The 18,724-nt window shown below is 39.4% G+C and overlaps 1 protein-coding gene and 1 pseudogene across 46 annotated transcripts in view; one reads left to right on the top strand and one right to left on the bottom strand.

Annotated features, from left to right (window-relative positions):
• Window positions 1-18,724, bottom strand: part of LOC132597126 (metabotropic glutamate receptor 7-like) — a 303,251-nt gene that overhangs the window by 184,758 nt on the left and 99,769 nt on the right. For 27 of the 46 annotated variants that reach the window (XM_070045229.1, XM_070045244.1, XM_070045248.1 and 24 more), the window contains 2 exons: window positions 15,081-15,213; window positions 12,921-13,076 (listed from right to left, as the gene is read on the bottom strand). The exons of 12 other annotated variants lie outside the window; for them this stretch is intronic. The gene's annotated coding sequence lies outside the window, so the exon portion shown is untranslated. Of the gene's footprint in view, window positions 1-6,732; window positions 6,798-8,312; window positions 8,401-12,907; window positions 13,077-15,080; window positions 15,214-18,724 lie in introns of all 46 variants that reach the window. 7 more of the 46 variants (XM_070045227.1, XM_070045232.1, XM_070045235.1 and 4 more) reach the window with 5 other exon arrangements.
• Window positions 12,814-17,319, top strand: LOC115850303 (UDP-N-acetylglucosamine--peptide N-acetylglucosaminyltransferase 110 kDa subunit pseudogene; annotated as a pseudogene).

Genomic DNA, 18,724 nt, shown 5'->3' with positions numbered 1-18,724 from the left:
GTGAATTATTAGGGTCTTATTAATAAGATTATATTAGTCTAGAGGAAATGACTGTAAATATCATCAGTGAGCCCAGTTGGTCTTTACTGACTGCTAGACACATCCCTGAGTTCTGTTCTTAGTCTCCAACTGTGTGATTACTACTGTCTGGAAGTATCATTTGAACAACTAAAGTCACTTAATGGAAAAGGAATATGTCTTTAGAGAATCAACAGTAATTTTTCTATCTGATCACAAAGGAATGTTGACTGTCTGGAAACCTCAGTCATATTTGTAAGCAGGAAAGCATTGGCTATTAAAAGTGGATGATGTAAAGAGATGAGCAGAAACTTTGGCGATAGGTATACCCGGATTTAATTCTCACTCCTACCGCTTGGCAGCTGGATAACATTAGGCAAGTTTCATACCTCCGTGAAATTCACTTAATTCAGTGTGTAAAATGGCATAATAACTTATTATAGCATCCTTTTAGGAATTTTAAATCAGTTATTGAAATAAAAGTACACAATATATAGACAAGTATGGATTCCTCAATAGGTGTTTGACCTTTCATTTCTCCAGTATCCCACCCGCATCAAATAAAGAAAAATACTTTTTAAACTTTACAAATATTTCATTGTTCTAAAGTTAAAGCCATTAAAAATAGAAATAATCAAATGGCCTATCATACCATTAGAAGAAAAAAAAAGTGTTCATAAGAGTTCCATATTAGAATACAAATTTTCCTTAGGCACCTGTTGATGTATGCTCTTCTGCTCTTTACAATAAATAATTAAATTTAAAAGACTTAATTCCTCACTTTTAAGACCTTATTAGTTTACAAATTACATATTGACCTATGCTAAATTTTATACCGACCCATGCTAATGAATTCAATACAGAAAACAAAAAACACTGCACTCAAGCAAACTACATATATATATATTACCTAAATGCATTTATATCCTACCATATCTCATAAAGCATTGTGGTAACTCACCGGAATACAGACAATCAAATATAATGGTAAAAGCACTTAATATAAACAGGGCCAAGGAAACAGACAGAAGATGAAGAAAAGATGAGGGAAATGTGAACAGGAGGAAGTGTAGTTAATCGAGTTGTATGTTTTGACCTTAAGATTCTCTGTGTGGGGACTTCCCTGGTGGAACAGTGGTTGGGAATCCTCCTGCCAGTGCAGGGGACATGGGTTCAGGCCCTGGTCTGGGAAGATCCCACATGCCGCGGAGCAACTAAGCCCGTGCGCCACAACTACTGAGCCTGTGCTCTAGGGCCAATGAGCCACAACTACTGAAGCCCGTGTGCCACAACTACTGAAACCCCAGCGGCTAGAGCCCGTGCTCCGCAACGAGAGAAGCCACAGCAATGAGGAGCCCGCACACCACAATATAGAGTAGCCCCCACTCGCCCCAAATAGAGAAAGCCCATGTGCAGCAACAAAGACCCAACACAGCCAAAAATAAATAAATTTATTAAAAAAAAAGATTCTCTGTGGATAAAACAACATGTAAATAATTGGTTACAAAGCCACATTATTTGAAGGTGCCAGACTGCACATTAACAGTCTGACACAAAGGGACAGCACAGGAAAACTATTCAAAGATAAAGATTTTTAAATCTTTGCAGTTTGAAACCTTTTAGAGCAAGTATAATGAGCTCGACACACATTTCAACACTCCACGTTAATCACATGTTCAAAGTATGTCTCAAAGTCATTGGAAATAGTTGCTGTCTCTGTCTCTGATATGTAAAACAGACCTGTGATGTGTAAAACTCAGGAGGTATTGATATCCACTTTTTGGCATCCGAACAGGAAACAAAGTTGTTTCGCAGTGATAATAAAGAATGAAGTAAATGCAACAGTGAAATAAAAGACAAAGTACTGAGGGAATGTATTAACAAAATGAATCCAACTAAATTCTGGTGACCTGGGGCCTATGATTGTACACACTGCATGGAAATACCCCAGCCTAAATACTGGCATAGGAGGAAGGGTACTGCTAAGCCCATCACAATATAATCCTTTTAAATGTCCCTTTCAAGGTTGTCTCCACTCAACACTGAGTATAGGAAATCTTCCCATCAGGCAGAAACACTGGCTGCGCAATGATTGACCAAGAAATTAACACACTAATGAATAAATGATGCTAATTTATTTCTATCCCTGACAACGGGAAACAGCACACACTCTGTGTGAATGGTATGTCCTCTTTCCCACTTTTCTAAATGGTCAGTTATGTTTTTCCCTTCATTGCTTTATATCATGTGTGGCAGGCATGATGGGAAATGGCTACCAATGGTTCTGTTATTGATTTCTACCTTCATTTCACTGTGGCTAAAGAAGATACTTTGTATGATTTCAGTTTCTTAAAAATGTATTGGTACTTGTATTGTGGCGTAACATATGGTCTTTCCTGGAGAATGTTCCACGTGTACTTGAGAAAAATGTGTATTCTGCTGTTGTTGAGTGGAGTGATCTATATATGGCTGTTAGGTTTAGTCGGTTAAATGTGTTATTCAGTCCCCCTACCTCTCTACTGATCTTCTGTCTAGATGTGTTATCCATTATTGAAAGCAAGATATTGATCTCCAACTATAATTTTAGAACTATCTATTTCTTCCTTCAATTCTGTCAATGTCTGCTTCACTATTTGGGGGATGTTTGGTACATATATGTTTATAGTTGTTATATCTTCTTGATAGATTGAACTTGTTATCAACATATAGTGGCCTCCTTTTCTTCTTGTGATAGTTTTTGATTTCAAGCTTATTTTGTGTGATATTAATGTAGCCATCCCAGATCTATCTTCCTTCCTTCCTTCCTTCCTTCCTTCCTTCCTTCCTTCCTTCCTTTTTCTTTCTCTCTCTTTATTTCTTTTTGTTACTATTTGCATGGGATATTTTATTCTGTGCTTTAACTTTCAACCAACTTGTGTCTCTTGAAATCAAGTGAGTTTTTTGCGGACAGCATATACTTGGATTATGGATGTTTTTAAAGTCCATTCTGCCAATATTTATCTTTTTATTGGAGAGCTTAATCCACTCTTTTAAAAATTACTGATGAGGAAGAACTTAATTCTGTCTGTTTCCTGGTTGTTTTCTGTATGTCTTATGCATTTTTTGTCCCTCATTTACTCCATTACTGACTTCTTCTGTGCTTAGCCGATTTTCTTGTAGTGAACTCTTGATTCCTTTTTCATTTCTTTTTGCATATAGTCTATTGATATTTTCTTTGTGGTTATCGAGAAGATTACATTTACCCTTCTAAAGTTCAACCAATATCATTTGAATTGGAACCAACTTCAATAGCACACAGAAACTCTGTTCCTCTACAGTTCCATTCCTCCTCCTTACATTATTGTTGTCACAAATTACACCTTTATACTTTGTGAGCCCAATAACGTGGATTTATGATTATTTTATGCATTTGTTTTTTCAATCATGTGAGAAATAAAAAGTAGAGTTACAAGCCAGTAGCACAATACTGGCTTTAGTATCTGCCCATGGAGATTTCTATTTCTTTATACAGCTTCGAGTTGCTGTCTAGTGTCCTTTCATTTCAACCTGAAGGTTCAGTTTAGCATTTGTCATAGGGCAGTGTTAGGAAGTTGTAAAACAAACGCCCTCAGCCTTTGTTCATCCGGGAATGTGTTAATTTCTCCCTAAGTTTTGAAACCAGTTTGGCCAAATATAGAATTCTTGGTGGACAGTTTTTTTCTTTCAGCACTTTAAATATATCTGGCCTCTTGCCTCCATGGTTTCAGATAGGAAATTAGCTATGAATCTTTTTGAGGATCCCTGCTTTGTAACAAATTTGTTTTTTCTTTCTCCTTTGGGAGAAAAGATTCTTTCTCTGTCTTTTGGCATCTGAGAGTTTGATCATACTGTTTCTTGTTGTGGCGTTCCTTGAGTTTCTCTTAGTCCTGAAATCAGGCAAAGATTTACAGCAACCAAACACATACTGAACCAGGGAAGAGGCAATTTGAAAATGGCAGGAAAGCTTTGTGGCATTTTTACTTGCCCTTGCCCCATCTACTGTTAGTGTAGTGATGGTCTTAAAGTGGTGGGGTCTTAACGCAGTGATAGTCTTAAAGTAGCAGCAGACCATTCCTAGTATGGGACCCTCAATCCTGCTTCAGGAGGGAGCAGAAGAGACCATACTCTCGGATTATTATGTGTATCTGTTCTAACCTGTCTGGGAGTTACCTGAAGGACTGACACAAGATGCTTATCTCTGTCTTAGCTAACCTGGAACACAGTCTGGGAAAGCAGCGGTCATTGCTCAAAAAAAGTGCAAGGTGAACTAACAAAGCACAGATGGCTGGGGCAGAAGACTGTGCATTGAAATACAATAGACCACATAAGATGCAGGAGCAAAAGTTGGGGGAGATTCTTTGGGAACTTAGAACATACAAAAAGTACACATGTGTCCAGAGAAATTAAGAAAGCCACATGCACACTCAAGATAAGATGCGTATTCTGAAAACACCAGAGGAGTCTCTAAGCTTTTACCATGGGCTGAGCCCTGAACTCAGTGCAGGTCAGCTAAATGTTGAAGGAGTGATCCAGCAATCTGCACAATGGGGAGAGGTGTGTGGTTTTGAGTGTGCATGTGGATATGCTTGTGTATATTTGTTTTTGTTTGTCTTAGGTGCAGGAATTCAAGGACATCTCTGTCAAAACATTAGCTAAACATGAACTAAAGGAACAGAGACTTCAGTGCCTACATACGATAAGGAGTACACTCATTGCAAAACTAGTTTGGAAAGGTCCCCAAACAAACAGACTACTACAGCCTTCAACAATCCAAGCCAAGAAAACCCTGGGAAAGTGGGAGAATCTGATTTCCATAGACACCACATTATAATATTTGAAAGCCAAATGTTCAACCAAAAAACTCACAAGGTATACAAAGACATGGAAAAGTATGGTCCATTTAAGAAAACAAATTAATTGATGAAACCATCCCTAAGGAAGCCCAGACTTTTCTCCATTGCATATTCTTGCCTCCTTTGTCATAGATTCATTGACATAAGTGCATGGGTTTCTTTCTGGGCTCTCTATTCTGTTCCAGTGATGGATGTTTTTGTGCCGGTACCATACTGTTTTGATTACTGTAGGTTTGTAGCACAGTCTGAAGCCAGGGAGCATGATTCCTCCAGTTGTGTTCTTCTTTCTCAAGACTGTTTTAGCTATTCAGGATCTTTTGTGTTTCCATACAAACTTTAAAATTATTTGTTCTAGGTCTGTGGAAAATGCCCTTGATATGTTGATACAGACTGCATTGAATCCGTAGATGTCCTTGGGTATGATGGTCATTTTAACAATATTAATTCTTCCAATCCTTGACCATGGTATATCTTTCCAGCTGTTTGTGTCATCTTTCATTTCTTTTATGAGTGTCATATAGTTTCCTGGGTACAGGTTTTTTACCTCCTTAGGCAGGTTTATTCTTATGTATTTTATTCTTTTTTATGCGATTGTAAATGGGATTGTTTCCTTAATTTCTCTTTCTATTAGTTCACTGTGAGTGTATAGAAATACAAATTTTATATATAGAAATCTTTTGTATCCTGCAAATTTACCAAGTTCATGTTTGAGCTCGAATAGTTTTTTGATAGTGTCTTTCAGATTTTCTATGTATCATGCCATCTGCAAACAGTGACAGTTTTACTTTTTCCTTTCCATTTTGGAGTCCTTTTATTTATTTATTTTTTCTTGTCTGATTGCTGTGGCTAGGACTTCCAAAACTCTGTTCAATAAAAGTGGTGAGAGTGGGCATCCTTGTCTTGTTCCTGATCTTAGGGGAAATGCTTTCAGCTTTTCACCATTGAGTATGTTAGCTATGGGCTTGTCATATATGGCCTTTATTATGTTGAGGTATGTTCCCTCTATGCCCACTTTCTGGAGAGTTTTTACCATGAATGGATATTGAATTTTTTCAAAAGCTTTTTCTGCATCTATTGAGATGATTGTATGGTTTTTAGTCTTCAATTTGTTACTGTGATGATAAGAGACCTAAGACAGCTACAGAGGCTAAGTGACCTTTCCTTCCCTGAATGGGTAGGTATCCTTGTTCTGCCTTCTAACTGAGTTAGTATCTGAGTAAACAACTGCCAGGTGTCATTTAGTTCACAATACACTGCTGTGGCAGTATAGAAATGAATTTGCCTAAGTCATTTGGCTTTTCTCAATTATAGTAAATGAATATACTGAATGAATACTTCAACGTAAGGAAATGTTCTTAAAAATATATTAATGTAGGCAACTTCAGTGGAGAACTGAAAACAAAACAAAACATTCAGGTAAAGGGCTGAAATAAAAGTACACTCTGTTGTATCCAGTTTCCTCTTGTAAATCTCTCTTTTTAATTTGAGTGGACAGTCACTTGAGAATATCTGACTTGGGGCTAAGGAAATCTAAGCCTTCTTGGCCACACTGTATTCTCCTATGTCATTTACTAAAGACACCAGGTGGGCTGCTGAAAAAAGAGTGGGAAAAATCAATCCCTCACATCCAAAGGGCGGCTCTTGAAAATATGTGTGTTGTTGTAGTTATTTTGCTCTTCTGGCCTCAGAAGTTCTAATCTTAACCTTAGCCCCTCATGGAGAGAGACTTTGTAAACCAATTCCCACATTACTCATTATGTGACCGTTGAAAAAGAGAAACCCAGCTCTTTCCCTGTGCTTTCAACCAGTTATCTTCTTCAAAAATCTGTTTGGATTGTGATACCTTAATCTTGCCTGGCAAGGGACTTATGGGAAGGTTCTTATGGTTTGAAAGTTTGGTGCCAGTATCTGCAAAGAAAGAAGAAAGATGTGTTTATCAAACATCCCAATAGTGAAGGTGTGTGAAAGCAACTTTTGAAAAAGTTAATCTGTCAGAGTTTTGCCGTATGATTACATTTTATTTTATTCATTGAAAATAAATAATTATCAATGAATCCTTTCTAGATTTTCTAGTTTCCCAAAGTTCCCTGTATTCACATTCTAAGAGGAAAAATGGTATTTTAAGTCACTGCTCTCCACCTTATATTATTTATAATCACTCCTCGTGACTTCTTCCTTCCAAGAAACGTGATCCTGAGAAGTGTCCTTTGTTTGTCTTTGTGGAATAAGTGATGAGGATGCATCCTGGAGACCTGTGAGATGTTCAACTTACGGCATAATGAAACTAGGATGGAGAGTTCTGGAAAGATCTGGAAAGGTGGCTGGTAGAGTGTGGCCAGATGTGGGAGAAGAGAGACGTACAGAGAGAGGGAGAGGTAATTTTCAGAGGGAGAAAATGAAACAAATAAGTTTTGTTGTGTGCTGTGGGATGCAAGCCTTCCTCTCCCCCTTTCCTTCACAATGTCTTTGTTAAAGACCGTGTTTTTCATTAGTTTTACTAAGATAGGATTTGCCATTTTGTTTGGATACTGAGAATGGACCCATGGGAACAGTTACCTTTGGGTTATCTCTGACTATCTTTAATGAAGAACATAAATATTGGCCCCACTATCTATGCACATGCTATCACCATGCCTTTTTTGTTCTCTGTTCATACATCTAAGTCCTCTTCTTTCTTTAAGGTCAATCTCAAATCTCATCTGAAATGTACATTTATTGATAGATTCAACCCATAATGAACTGTCCCTTCTTTGTCCTCCTTAGGCCCTGATTATTTATAAAAACTCATTTTTGAACTTAGAGACTGTCCAATATGATATATTAGTTATTTCACCAGCATATGTTGTATCCTCAACACAATTATACACTTTTGTGGGGCTGGGATCAAACATTCTGTAATTTTTCTCAGTACTTACACTTACTTTGATAAAAAGCGCATTCATTCATCTAAACATCATTTATTGGGTGTTAATTAAATATCTCAACTCAGTAAATATTGTTTGAATGAATGCATGCATGAATGAGGGAGTATGCAATAGGTAGACTAATGTACTGCCCAATGTGAGAAAACCAAAAACATAAACACAAAAGCAAGCCAAAAAGTGGACCAGGACTTTCTGTAAAATATCCTGCTTTTTGTTGGATGATGCCATGAAAATCAAGATGCTCCTGAAAGGTCTTAATAGCTGACCAAGAATAGTAAACAATTGAAATTCTCTCAGGCTTCTTCAACCCTATCTCTGGACACATTTATACCTCTCAGAAATGGTATTAAAAGAAGAGATTAATAAAGCTTTTATAGATGAGTTGATAAATCTCTAAAGATTTAAGTCTTCATTGCCTCCTAGGTTTTCTCTATTTTGGGTTTCCAAAAGATTTCAATAAACCACAGGATAATTAAAAATTAGACATTATCTTCCTTACCTTGACATTTTTTGATGGTAAACACCTTTTTATTGTCTCCATAGTGCTGCCGAATTTCCACCAGTACAGTACTTAAGTGAATTTTGCTCTGGATGGTGGGATATATAAGATGTAAACGAATTGTTTGTATATGTTTTAGAATTCTTCAAAAGGGCCTGGCCATGGAAATGCATTGAATATTACTTAAATAACTAAAGTAACTTCCTGAGAATTATTATTCTATTCTGATTAGGATATATCTGCTCTGGTTTGTTAAAATTTCCCTTTAGAGTGGTTTTAATTTTTTTTCTGATAGGGTCCTAGGATTTATTGCCACACCCATCCTGCATCTGTTTTTCTTTGAATTACTCTCCTTGCAGTTTCTGATTCATACAGGGCCTTACAGGCCTTACAACCTGGCCATCACAACGCTGGGAAGGACAGGCCTACTTTTCAGAAGTGTTGATGTCTTCTGTACCTGAAGGTTTTCAAGAGATATCAATCTTCCTCACCACCGCCCTTGGCCCTCTTAATGGACTAAGCAGTTCCTCATGAAATTTCTGTGGGATATCTGTACCAACTTCTCAATATTGTTCCATCCTGAGTCTAAATTCCTGTCCTCAAAGTAATGTTAGATTTCTAGCTCCAGCCCCTATTTACATAAGGCCTATACTAAGGAACGGAACCCACAGACATCAGTCCGCTCTTCTTTCTCTGGATTTAATTTCTCTGTTACTTTCTGAAACACGCAGGTGTTCCTTTCTTTCTTTTAATCTCAGCTATGTGCTTTTAACTTTTTCAAAATTGACCCAGAATTTACATCTGTCTCCAGTAAGAGTACATTAAATTGAGCTTAGTCTGCTATTCTACTGGCGTATTTGAGATCCAGATAATTTGCTACTTAACTGGATTCAATGACCTGTATATTTCAGGCATCTAAAACTCACCATGTTCCAAATTTCCCTCCTTATAGTTAGTAATTTTCTTGGGAATCTGGATGAGATTAAATGGAATAAAGTTAGTGAGTGGCCCAGGAATGCCTGAAAGTTTGTTTGTCAGAGTGGCCAGGGAAAGTTAAGCAAGGAAGAAAAGCAAATGAAAAACAGAATCCCATTATTATGGCTGAGTTTACTCCCAGGATTCCATGCAGAGCTCTCTGTAGAGCTGGGTTGGGTTATAACTTATGCCAGAGCTCTGCGTGGGGCTGACACCATCTCATGCCAAGCTCTCAGTTCTGGGCTCACGTCATCTCTGGTCCACTCTGTGGAGTGGAAACTTTGGAGGAATGGCCAATGTGTTCCACGGCGTAGGAAGAGGGAACTTGTGAATGTGACTTTCTAAATTGTGGAGGAACTAACCACTGTAAATGTGCCTTGAACTATGTTGTTTAATTTGACCAGTGAAATCAATGACATTCCCCTTGAATGAAATGCTGCTACGTATATGAGCAGAAAAACAAAACTGGTATAAGGAATAGATAGCTAGTGGGAAGCAGCCGCATAGCACAGGGAGATGCGCTCGGTGCTTTGTGACCACCTAGAGGGGTGGGATAGGGAGGGTGGGAGGGAGAGAGATGCAAGAGGGAAGAGATATGGGGACATATGTATAACTGATTTACTTTGTTATAAAGCAGAAACTAACACACCGTTGTAAAGCAATTATACTCCAATAAAGATGTTAAAATAAAAGTATAAGGAGGTATAAGGAGGTATAAGGAGATGGAGAGACTGGGAGTCTTATTTTCCCACCAATTAACTTTGCCTCTGACCATGACCTTCCCTTTGAGTCTCCTAGACCTTGGGGATGATCGGAACCCCTTGGGTTGGGTGACGGCAACCCCATCTTTATTAGAACCTCTATAGTTAACTTTTGATTTTTCCCACTCCGTCTATCCATCCCATGTATGCAGTCAGACATTTGATCTTGGACTTTTCCTGACAAAATGTGCTTGAATATAACCATTTCTTTGCAATCCCACTGCTACTGTTGTCACTGCCTTAACTAGGGCTTTATCTTTAAGTTCTTTATATAAATATATAAATATATACAAATAAATAAAATATATTAATTCTGATGATTTTAAAGTCTTTTCTTGATAAAGACTTTTCATGATAAAGATACACAATATCTTATATAAATATTTTTGTATAATCTGTCCTTTTCTTAGAATTTTAGTCATATGATTCTATGTCTTGGTTTGTCTAGAACTTTTTGATTGAATGCTGGCTATTTTATTTGGCTTTTTGTTGTTTTTCTCAGTGGAAACGTTGTTTTGCTTCCAAATATTGTATTCTACCTGGAAGTAGCAAATCTTCAAATTACAATTTTTTAAATGCTTTCAAATATCAATACTATAGGTGTCACAAAATCTAGAAAAATGACATTTAAAAATGAACTACTGCCAAATGTGTCTCTATAAAACTTTTCCCCCACTCTTTTAGCTATATATTCTTTAACTGCCTCCTCATACGACAGTTTATGTATTTTCGAAATCAAATTTTAAGAAATAAAATTTGTAGTTTATAGACATAGATTTCTTGTACCATGGTTGATTAGAATTTGCTTCTAGTTATTAATAGTTTAGAAAAGTTTCTTTCAGCTTCACAATTTATTATTGATAATGTCACATTAATTTTCATTGTTAACTTTGAGAAAACCTCTAAGGATTACTTCCTCATAAATATTTACTATTATAAATGCATTACTGATTTCAGTACTGCTATAGGTTTGTGCATTACAGGAATTCTGATAAAATAGTCATTCACACCATTCCATTACACACATTGTTGATGGAGTATATTCTTTTATTTATTTATTTATTTATTTATTTATTTATTTATTTATTTATGGCTGTGTTGAGTCTTCGTTGCTGTGCACAGGCTTTCTCTACTTGCAGGGAGTGGGGGCTACTCTTTGTTGCGGTGCACAGGCGCTAGGCACGCAGGCTTCAGTAGTTGTGGCTCGCAGGCTCAGTAGTCGTGGCTCACGGGCTCTAGAGCGCAGGCTCCGTAGTTGTGGCACACTGGCTTAGTTGCTCCGTGGAATGTGGGATCTTCCCAGACCAGGGCTCGAACCCTTGTCCCCTGCATTGGCAGGTGGCTTCTTAACCACGGCGCCATCAGGGAAGCCCCTGGAGTATATTCTTGACAGAAGAAAATTTCCCGTTTTGACTAAGCATTGATGAAAACTGAATCTTTGACTTATCTTTCACATGCCTGATGATTGAAATAATTTTCCACAGAATAGCTTCTGGTTTTGTACTTTTCAGTTCTTTTTTTCTTCTTCAAACGCACATGCTTTGAGAGCTGTGAAGTGCAAGACATGGCTATATTGTAAGGTGGTTTTTGTCCTTAAGCTTCTGTGTCTTGTGCTAGTTAAGTCAGTAGAGTAGTCATTATGAGTACTGGAAGTTATTCCTGTCATGGGATAGTATATAGTCAATTACATATGGTGGTGTCTGAAAATCACATAATAGCCTCACTTAAAACATCTCCTTAGGGCTTCCCTGGTGGCGCAGTGGTTGAGAGTCCACCAGCCGACGCAGGGGACACGGGTTCGTGCCCCGGTCCGGGAAGATCCCACATGCCGCGGAGCGGCTAGGCCCGTGAGCCATGGCCGCTGAGCCTGTGCGTCCGGAGCCTGTGCTCCGCAATGGGAGAGGCCACAACAGTGAGAGGTCCGCGTACCACTGAACAAAAGAAAATCTCCTTAGCCAGATTTCAAAAAAGCCTGTGGCCATTCCAATCTGATCCAACATAGCGGAATATGATAGAAGGAAAATTGGCAAAGAAAGAGACGCTGGTCTTACCTGATGGAAGTGAAAATATCTCACTTTTGACAATTTTGCAAAAACCTATAATTACATGAATTAATTTCTAGGGTTCTTCATAGGACCTAAAAAGGAACCCATAGAGTTGTGGAACAACCATAGAAGCTTCTGTGATGAGAAGCCCGGGCACCGCAACAAAGAGTAGCCCCTGCTCGCCGCAACTGGAGAAAGTCTGCACGCAGCATTGAAGACCCAACGCAGCCAAAATAAAAATAAATAAATAAATAAATTTATTTTTAAAAAAGTAATACTCAGGTTTGAGGCATGAGAAATATGATGAGGAGAAATTAGCTAATCCTTTCAGAACTTTTAAAATATCAAACTCAGTCTCTAAGATTTTAGCATTATATACAACATCGGTTACTTATTAGTGGTTTGGGAAGGCCAATTTAAAATTTTCTGATCTTACTGTATTGAAATTCACAGCCCTAATGTTTTCCACATTGACTATATGAATGATGAAGTAAAGTCAATCATGTATTTCCTTTCCAACTGGGCAGAAAACAAAATTTTGAAAAGTGTTTGGACTACTGACTTTTGATTTCTTCTAAGGCAAGTGTATAGGTAATTTTTATTCCCTGATTAGGAGAAAAATGGTGGAAGAGGGCAGGGTTAAGAATTAAGATTTCAAGAGCGTGAGAGTTAGATGACCAGAGTTCCTAAGGTTCGATGCCTGTAACTGTCGCCGCCGCTTAAGCCTGCCAAAGCAGTGGTACGGCTGCTGCCCTCGTATTTGCTACCTCTAGAAACATTCTTGCCAGTAGTGGCGGCAGCGGGACTCAATTACCCCCTTTTCTCACTCTCTCCAGAAGCTCCAGATGGCGTCTTCTGTGGGCAACGTGGCCGACAGCACAGAACCAACGAAACGTATGCTTTCCTTCCAAGGGTTAGCTGAGTTGGCACATCGAGAATATCAGGCAGGAGATTTTGAGGCAGCTGAGAGACACTGCATGCAGCTGTGGAGACAAGAGCCAGACAATACTGGAGTACTTTTATTACTTTCATCTCTACACTTCCAGTGTCGAAGGCTGGACAGATCTGCCCACTTTAGTACTCTGGCAATTAAACAGAACCCTCTTCTGGCAGAAGCCTATTCGAATTTGGGGAATGTGTACAAGGACAGAGGGCAGTTGCAGGAAGCAATTGAGCATTACCGGCATGCATTGCATCTCAAGCCAGATTTCATCGATGGTTATATTAACCTGGCAGCCGCTTTGGTAGCAGCAGGCGACATGGAAGGGGCAGTACAAGCTTACGTCTCTGCTCTTCAGTGCAATCCTGATTTGTACTGTGTTCGCAGTGACCTGGGGAACCTGCTCAAGGCCCTGGGTCGCTTGGAAGGAGCCAAGGCATGTTATTTGAAAGCAATGGAGACGCAACCGAACTTTGCAGTAGCTTGGAGTAATCTTGGCTGTGTTTTCAATGCACAAGGGGAGATTTGGCTTGCAATTCATCACTTTGAAAAGGCTGTCACCCTTGACCCCAGTTTTCTGGATGCTTATATCAATTTAGGAAATGTCTTGCAAGAGGCACGGATTTTTGACAGAGCTGTGGCAGCTTACCTTTGTGCCCTAAGCTTGAGCCCAAATCATGCAGTGGTACATGCCAACCTGGCTTGTGTATACTATGAGCAAGGCCTGATAGATCTGGCAATAGACACCTACAGGCGAGCTATTGAATTGCAACCACATTTCCCTGATGCTTACTGCAACCTAGCCAACGCTCTGGAAGAGAAGGGCAGTGTTGCCGAAGCAGAAGATTGTTATAATACAGCTCTGCGGCTGTGTCCCACCCATGCAGACTCTCTGAATAACCTAGCCAATATCAAAGGAGACCAGGGGAACATTGAAGAGGCAGTTCGCTTGTATCGTAAAGCATTAGAAGTCTTCCCAGAGTTTGCTGTTGCCCATTCAAATTTAGCAAGTGTATTGCAGCAGCAGGGAAAACTGCAGGAAGCTCTGATGCATTATAAGGAGGCTGTTCGAATCAGTCCTACCTTTGCTGATGCCTACTGTAACATGGGAAACACTCTAAAGGAGATGCAGGATGTTCAGGGAGCCTTGCAGTGTTATACTCGTGCCATTCAGATTAACCCTGCACTTGCGGATGCCCACAGCAATCTGGCTTCCATTCACAAGTATTCAGGGAATATTCCAGAAGCAATTGCTTCTTATCGCACTGCTCTGAAGCTTGAACCTGATTTTCCTGACGCTTATTGTGATTTGGCTCATTGCCTGCAGATTGTCTGTAATTGGACAGACTATGATGAGCGAATGAAGAAGTTGGTCAGCATTGTGGCTGACCAGCTGGAGAAGAATAGGTTGCCTTCTGTGCAGCCTCATCATAGTATGCTCTATCCTCTTTCTCATGGCTTCAGGAAGGCTATTGCTGAGAGCCATGGGAACCTCTGCTTGGATGAGATCAGTGTCCTTCACAAACCACCGTACGAACATCCAAAAGACTTGAAGCTCAGTGATGGTCGACTGCGTGTAGGATACGTGAGTTCTGACTTTGGGAATCATCCTACTTCTCATCTTATGCAGTCTATTCCAGGCATGCACAATCCTGATAAATATGAGGTATTCTGTTATGCCCTGAGCCCAGATGATGGCACAAACTTCCGAGCGAAGGTGATGGCAGAAGCCCATCATTTCATTGATCTTTCTCAGATTCCATGCAATGGGAAAGCAGCTGATCGCATCCATCAAGATGGTATACACATCCTTGTAAATATGAATGGTTATACCAAGGGTGCTCGAAATGAACTCTTTGCTCTCAGGCCAGCTCCTATTCAGGCAATGTGGCTGGGCTACCCTGGGACCAGTGGCGTGCTTTTCATGGATTATATCATCACTGATCAGGAAACTTCACCTGGTGAAGTTGCTGAGCAGTATTCTGAGAAACTGGCTTATATGCCCCATACTTTCTTTATTGGTGATCATGCTAATATGTTCCCTCACCTGAAGAAGAAAGCAGTCATCGATTTTAAGTCCAATGGGCACATTTATGACAATCGGATTGTGCTGAATGGCATCGACCTCAAAGCATTTCTTGATAGTCTCCCAGATGTGCAGATTGTCAAGACGAAATGTCCTGATGGAGGAGACAACGCAGACAGCAGTAATACAGCTCTTAATATGCCTGTCATTCCTATGAATACTATTGCAGAGGCAGTTATTGAAATGATTAACAGAGGACAAATTCAGATAACAATTAATGGATTCAGTCTTAGCAATGGACTGACAACTACCCAGATCAACATTAAGGCTGCCACTGGAGAGGAGGTTCCCCGTACCATTATTGTAACCACACGTTCTCAGTACGGGTTACCGGAAGATGCCATTGTGTACTGTAACTTTAATCAGTTATATAAAATTGACCCATCTACTTTGCAGATGTGGGCAAATATTCTGAAGCGTGTTCCCAATAGTGTACTGTGGCTGTTGCGTTTTCCAGCAGTAGGAGAACCTAATATTCAACAGTATGCACAAAACATGGGCCTTCCCCAGAACCGTATCATTTTTTCACCTGTTGCTCCTAAAGAGGAACATGTTTGGAGAGGCCAGCTGGCTGATGTCTGCTTGGACACTCCACTCTGTAATGGACACACCACAGGGATGGATGTCCTTTGGTCAGGGACACCCGTGGTGACTATGCCAGGAGAGACTCTTGCTTCCCGAGTTGCAGCTTCCCAGCTCACTTGTTTAGGCTGTCTTGAGCTTATTGCTCAAAATAGACAAGAATATGAAGACATAGCTGTGAAACTGGGAACTGATCTAGAATACCTGAAGAAACTTCGTGGCAAAGTCTGGAAGCAGAGAACATCTAGCCCTCTGTTCAACACCAAACAATACACAATGGACCTAGAGCGGCTCTATCTACAGATGTGGGAGCATTACGCAGCTGGCAACAAACCTGATCACATGATTAAGCCTGTTGAAGTCACTGAGTCGGCCTAAATAATGACTGTGTGCACAGGAGAATTACCCTGTACCTGAGCCTCAACCTTCTGGGGGAAAGGGAACTACTTTTTCCTTATCTGTACAATACCATGCTGCAGATGGGTGACAGACAATGATAAGAAATAGCACAGCCAGACTTGCTTCCTGCATGATCATGATCATGATAGGGAGAGACACAAGAGATGGGAAACTGCTGTTCCACAAGGAGTCTCCATAGAATTTTGCAGCAGCCAGGTGTCTGGAAGGTCTGGAAGGTAAGTCTGGAAGGTCTGATCTCCCTTGGTCTTCCATGGGATGGATGGTTAGTGTGGAAGGGAGATAGAGATTGCCCAGCCGTTTTGTGATTATCATGGATTGATTGAGTCTTCTGAATTAATATTTTTCTTTATATTTTGGGTATTGGAGCTTTTAAAAATGTTTGGTTTCAGGTATTTTTATTCATGTGAAGTGTATATGATTCTCTTGAGATAAGGTTTTAAGCTAAAATATTCCTTGTTTTAGTTTCTGAACTCTACAGATAAATGGGGATTTTGCTGGTGTAGTCTTTTTATAGGTTTTATAAACCACTTGAGTCTATATCAGTCATTTCAGTGTCTGACATAATGTTTGGAACTATCAGTGCTTTGTTGGTTTATAGATGATGGCTTAAATTCTTTTCCTGGTCCGTTTCCTTCTTCCCGTCCCCCCACTTTAAAAATTCTCCTGTAACTTGGCTAACAAAAAACCAAGTCTGATTCAAAACCTCCCAGAGCGTTTCTCTTAAACGCATCATCTGGTGCCAAATGAAGATCCTTAGGAGTGATTATTAATTCTGAAGGGCACAGTTGTGGTACTGTCACTGATGATAATAATAATGGATTTTTGGCCTAGAGTGTTGACCTATTTCACCAGTGTTTTACCGTTGACTGCCCCTCTATGCTGCTTCCAAAAGTCATAGTGTGTGATAAGATTTTTACTTTCATTTCTAAAGTTTTTTTTTTTTTAGTGAGTCCTGTTCTTCCTTTTTCTTTCAGCAGAAATGAAATCCCAGATAAGTATAAGTATTCAAATATTTGATCAGTAAGTCACAGTTATCTCCAGTACATTAAATAACTTTCATCAAAAAAACATGTTATAGGTAAAAAGCTCTGAAGGACCAGCTATGTATATGATAATTATGTTTCAGAGCTTCTACGGTATTATATATAATAACTTGTCTTCTGGACGTGGTCTTGAAGTCTTTATGGATTCAGCCTCGGTAGTAGTGAACTGCACTGCTACTTGGCTTGGAGTACAAATTAGACTCTAGCCCTCCTGGAGGTTGAGTTTTTGGTATTGAAAACCATAGGAATGAAATTATTGTATTTCAGCAAAGGATCGAGGGCTTGAGGCTTAAAAAAGGCAACATATGTGTGGGAATCAGTCAGCCTTGAAAGCAGGTAAGGACATGCCAGGCATGCGGCCGCTGCTCGAAGGGACTGTCCCTACTTGTTCCCCTCCTTATTCCATTCCATGGGAGATAAATCACCCGGGCCCAGAGATCAGAAAGAATGTAAAATTTGACAAGCAAAGCTGTCTCCCCTCTGCACGTGCAGGTTATTTTTGATGATTCTGGGTTTATGGGTTTTCTCCCAGGGAAGTTAACCTTGAGCCGAGACAGTCTGTAGATAATGTAAACCACCATCTGGCAAGCTTCCTTTTTCTAGTCTGTTTAATCTGCAACTGTAGCATAATGACTTTGGAATTACTGTTGCTGTATTACCAAAATCTTAAACTAGGATATTTTTGACAAATGCGGTCCTTAGTTAATTTTTAGAGCTACAAACTGTCAGATGGCTCTGAAATAACAATTGTCTGGCTATTCTTCAGGGTGATCACAATATGGTAATGACCTTGAGGTATCACTAAAAAGCAGGAAGGTGTGAGTCTTCCTTTGGTTCCAGAGTGAAATGCGAGTTGGAGTTGGAAAAGAGGCCCACAACCAAGTGTTAGAGAAGGAAATGTGAGGACATTAGTGAAAAACCAGGTTGAAGTTAAGGTGAAGAGGCATGAGGAAATGGTCAACTGTTACAGTATTACAAAGATCATCAAGAAGCATATCCATGAATGTGGTTTGTATTGCAATCTGCTGAAAAAGAGACAAATATCCTGGCCTGGCCTTCATGGAGATTATATTTTATTGATTCTGATAATAGATTATTGTTGATAAGGGCCTCCTATAAATTATAACCATGCAAAGGCAGCAAGATAATTTTTTTTCCTTTATGTATGTGTTTCTCATACCTACTCACTTCTCTCTTAGGGGAAGAGAAAATCACAAAAAACAAAACTGTCAAGTCTCAACGATTCCTTTTCAAAATAATTTTTTTTTGCAAATTCCAGTGGAGACAATAGGTTAACTGTTAAGATTTGTAAGCCTCAAAAAGCTAGATTTTTACGAAGTGTAGCCAAATTTCATTCCATACATAATAGCTTTGGAAGGAATATGTGATGATGCAAAGTTGGAAAAAGGTGGTTTTTCTTCTGTGAATGGCTTCACTGTGTTGGGAGAACAGGAACAGAAGAAATCAAAGTAATTAAACATGGGGTGAGTTTTCCTTATAGGGGACTCTAGTGCTTTAAAATAGACTAGATAATCCTAGGGATAATCTGAGGGTAGAACA

Source organism: Globicephala melas, chromosome 3 (genome assembly GCF_963455315.2).
Source record: "Globicephala melas chromosome 3, mGloMel1.2, whole genome shotgun sequence".
Lineage (NCBI taxonomy): Eukaryota > Metazoa > Chordata > Mammalia > Artiodactyla > Delphinidae > Globicephala > Globicephala melas.
This window is presented reverse-complemented; position numbering and strand designations above follow the sequence as displayed.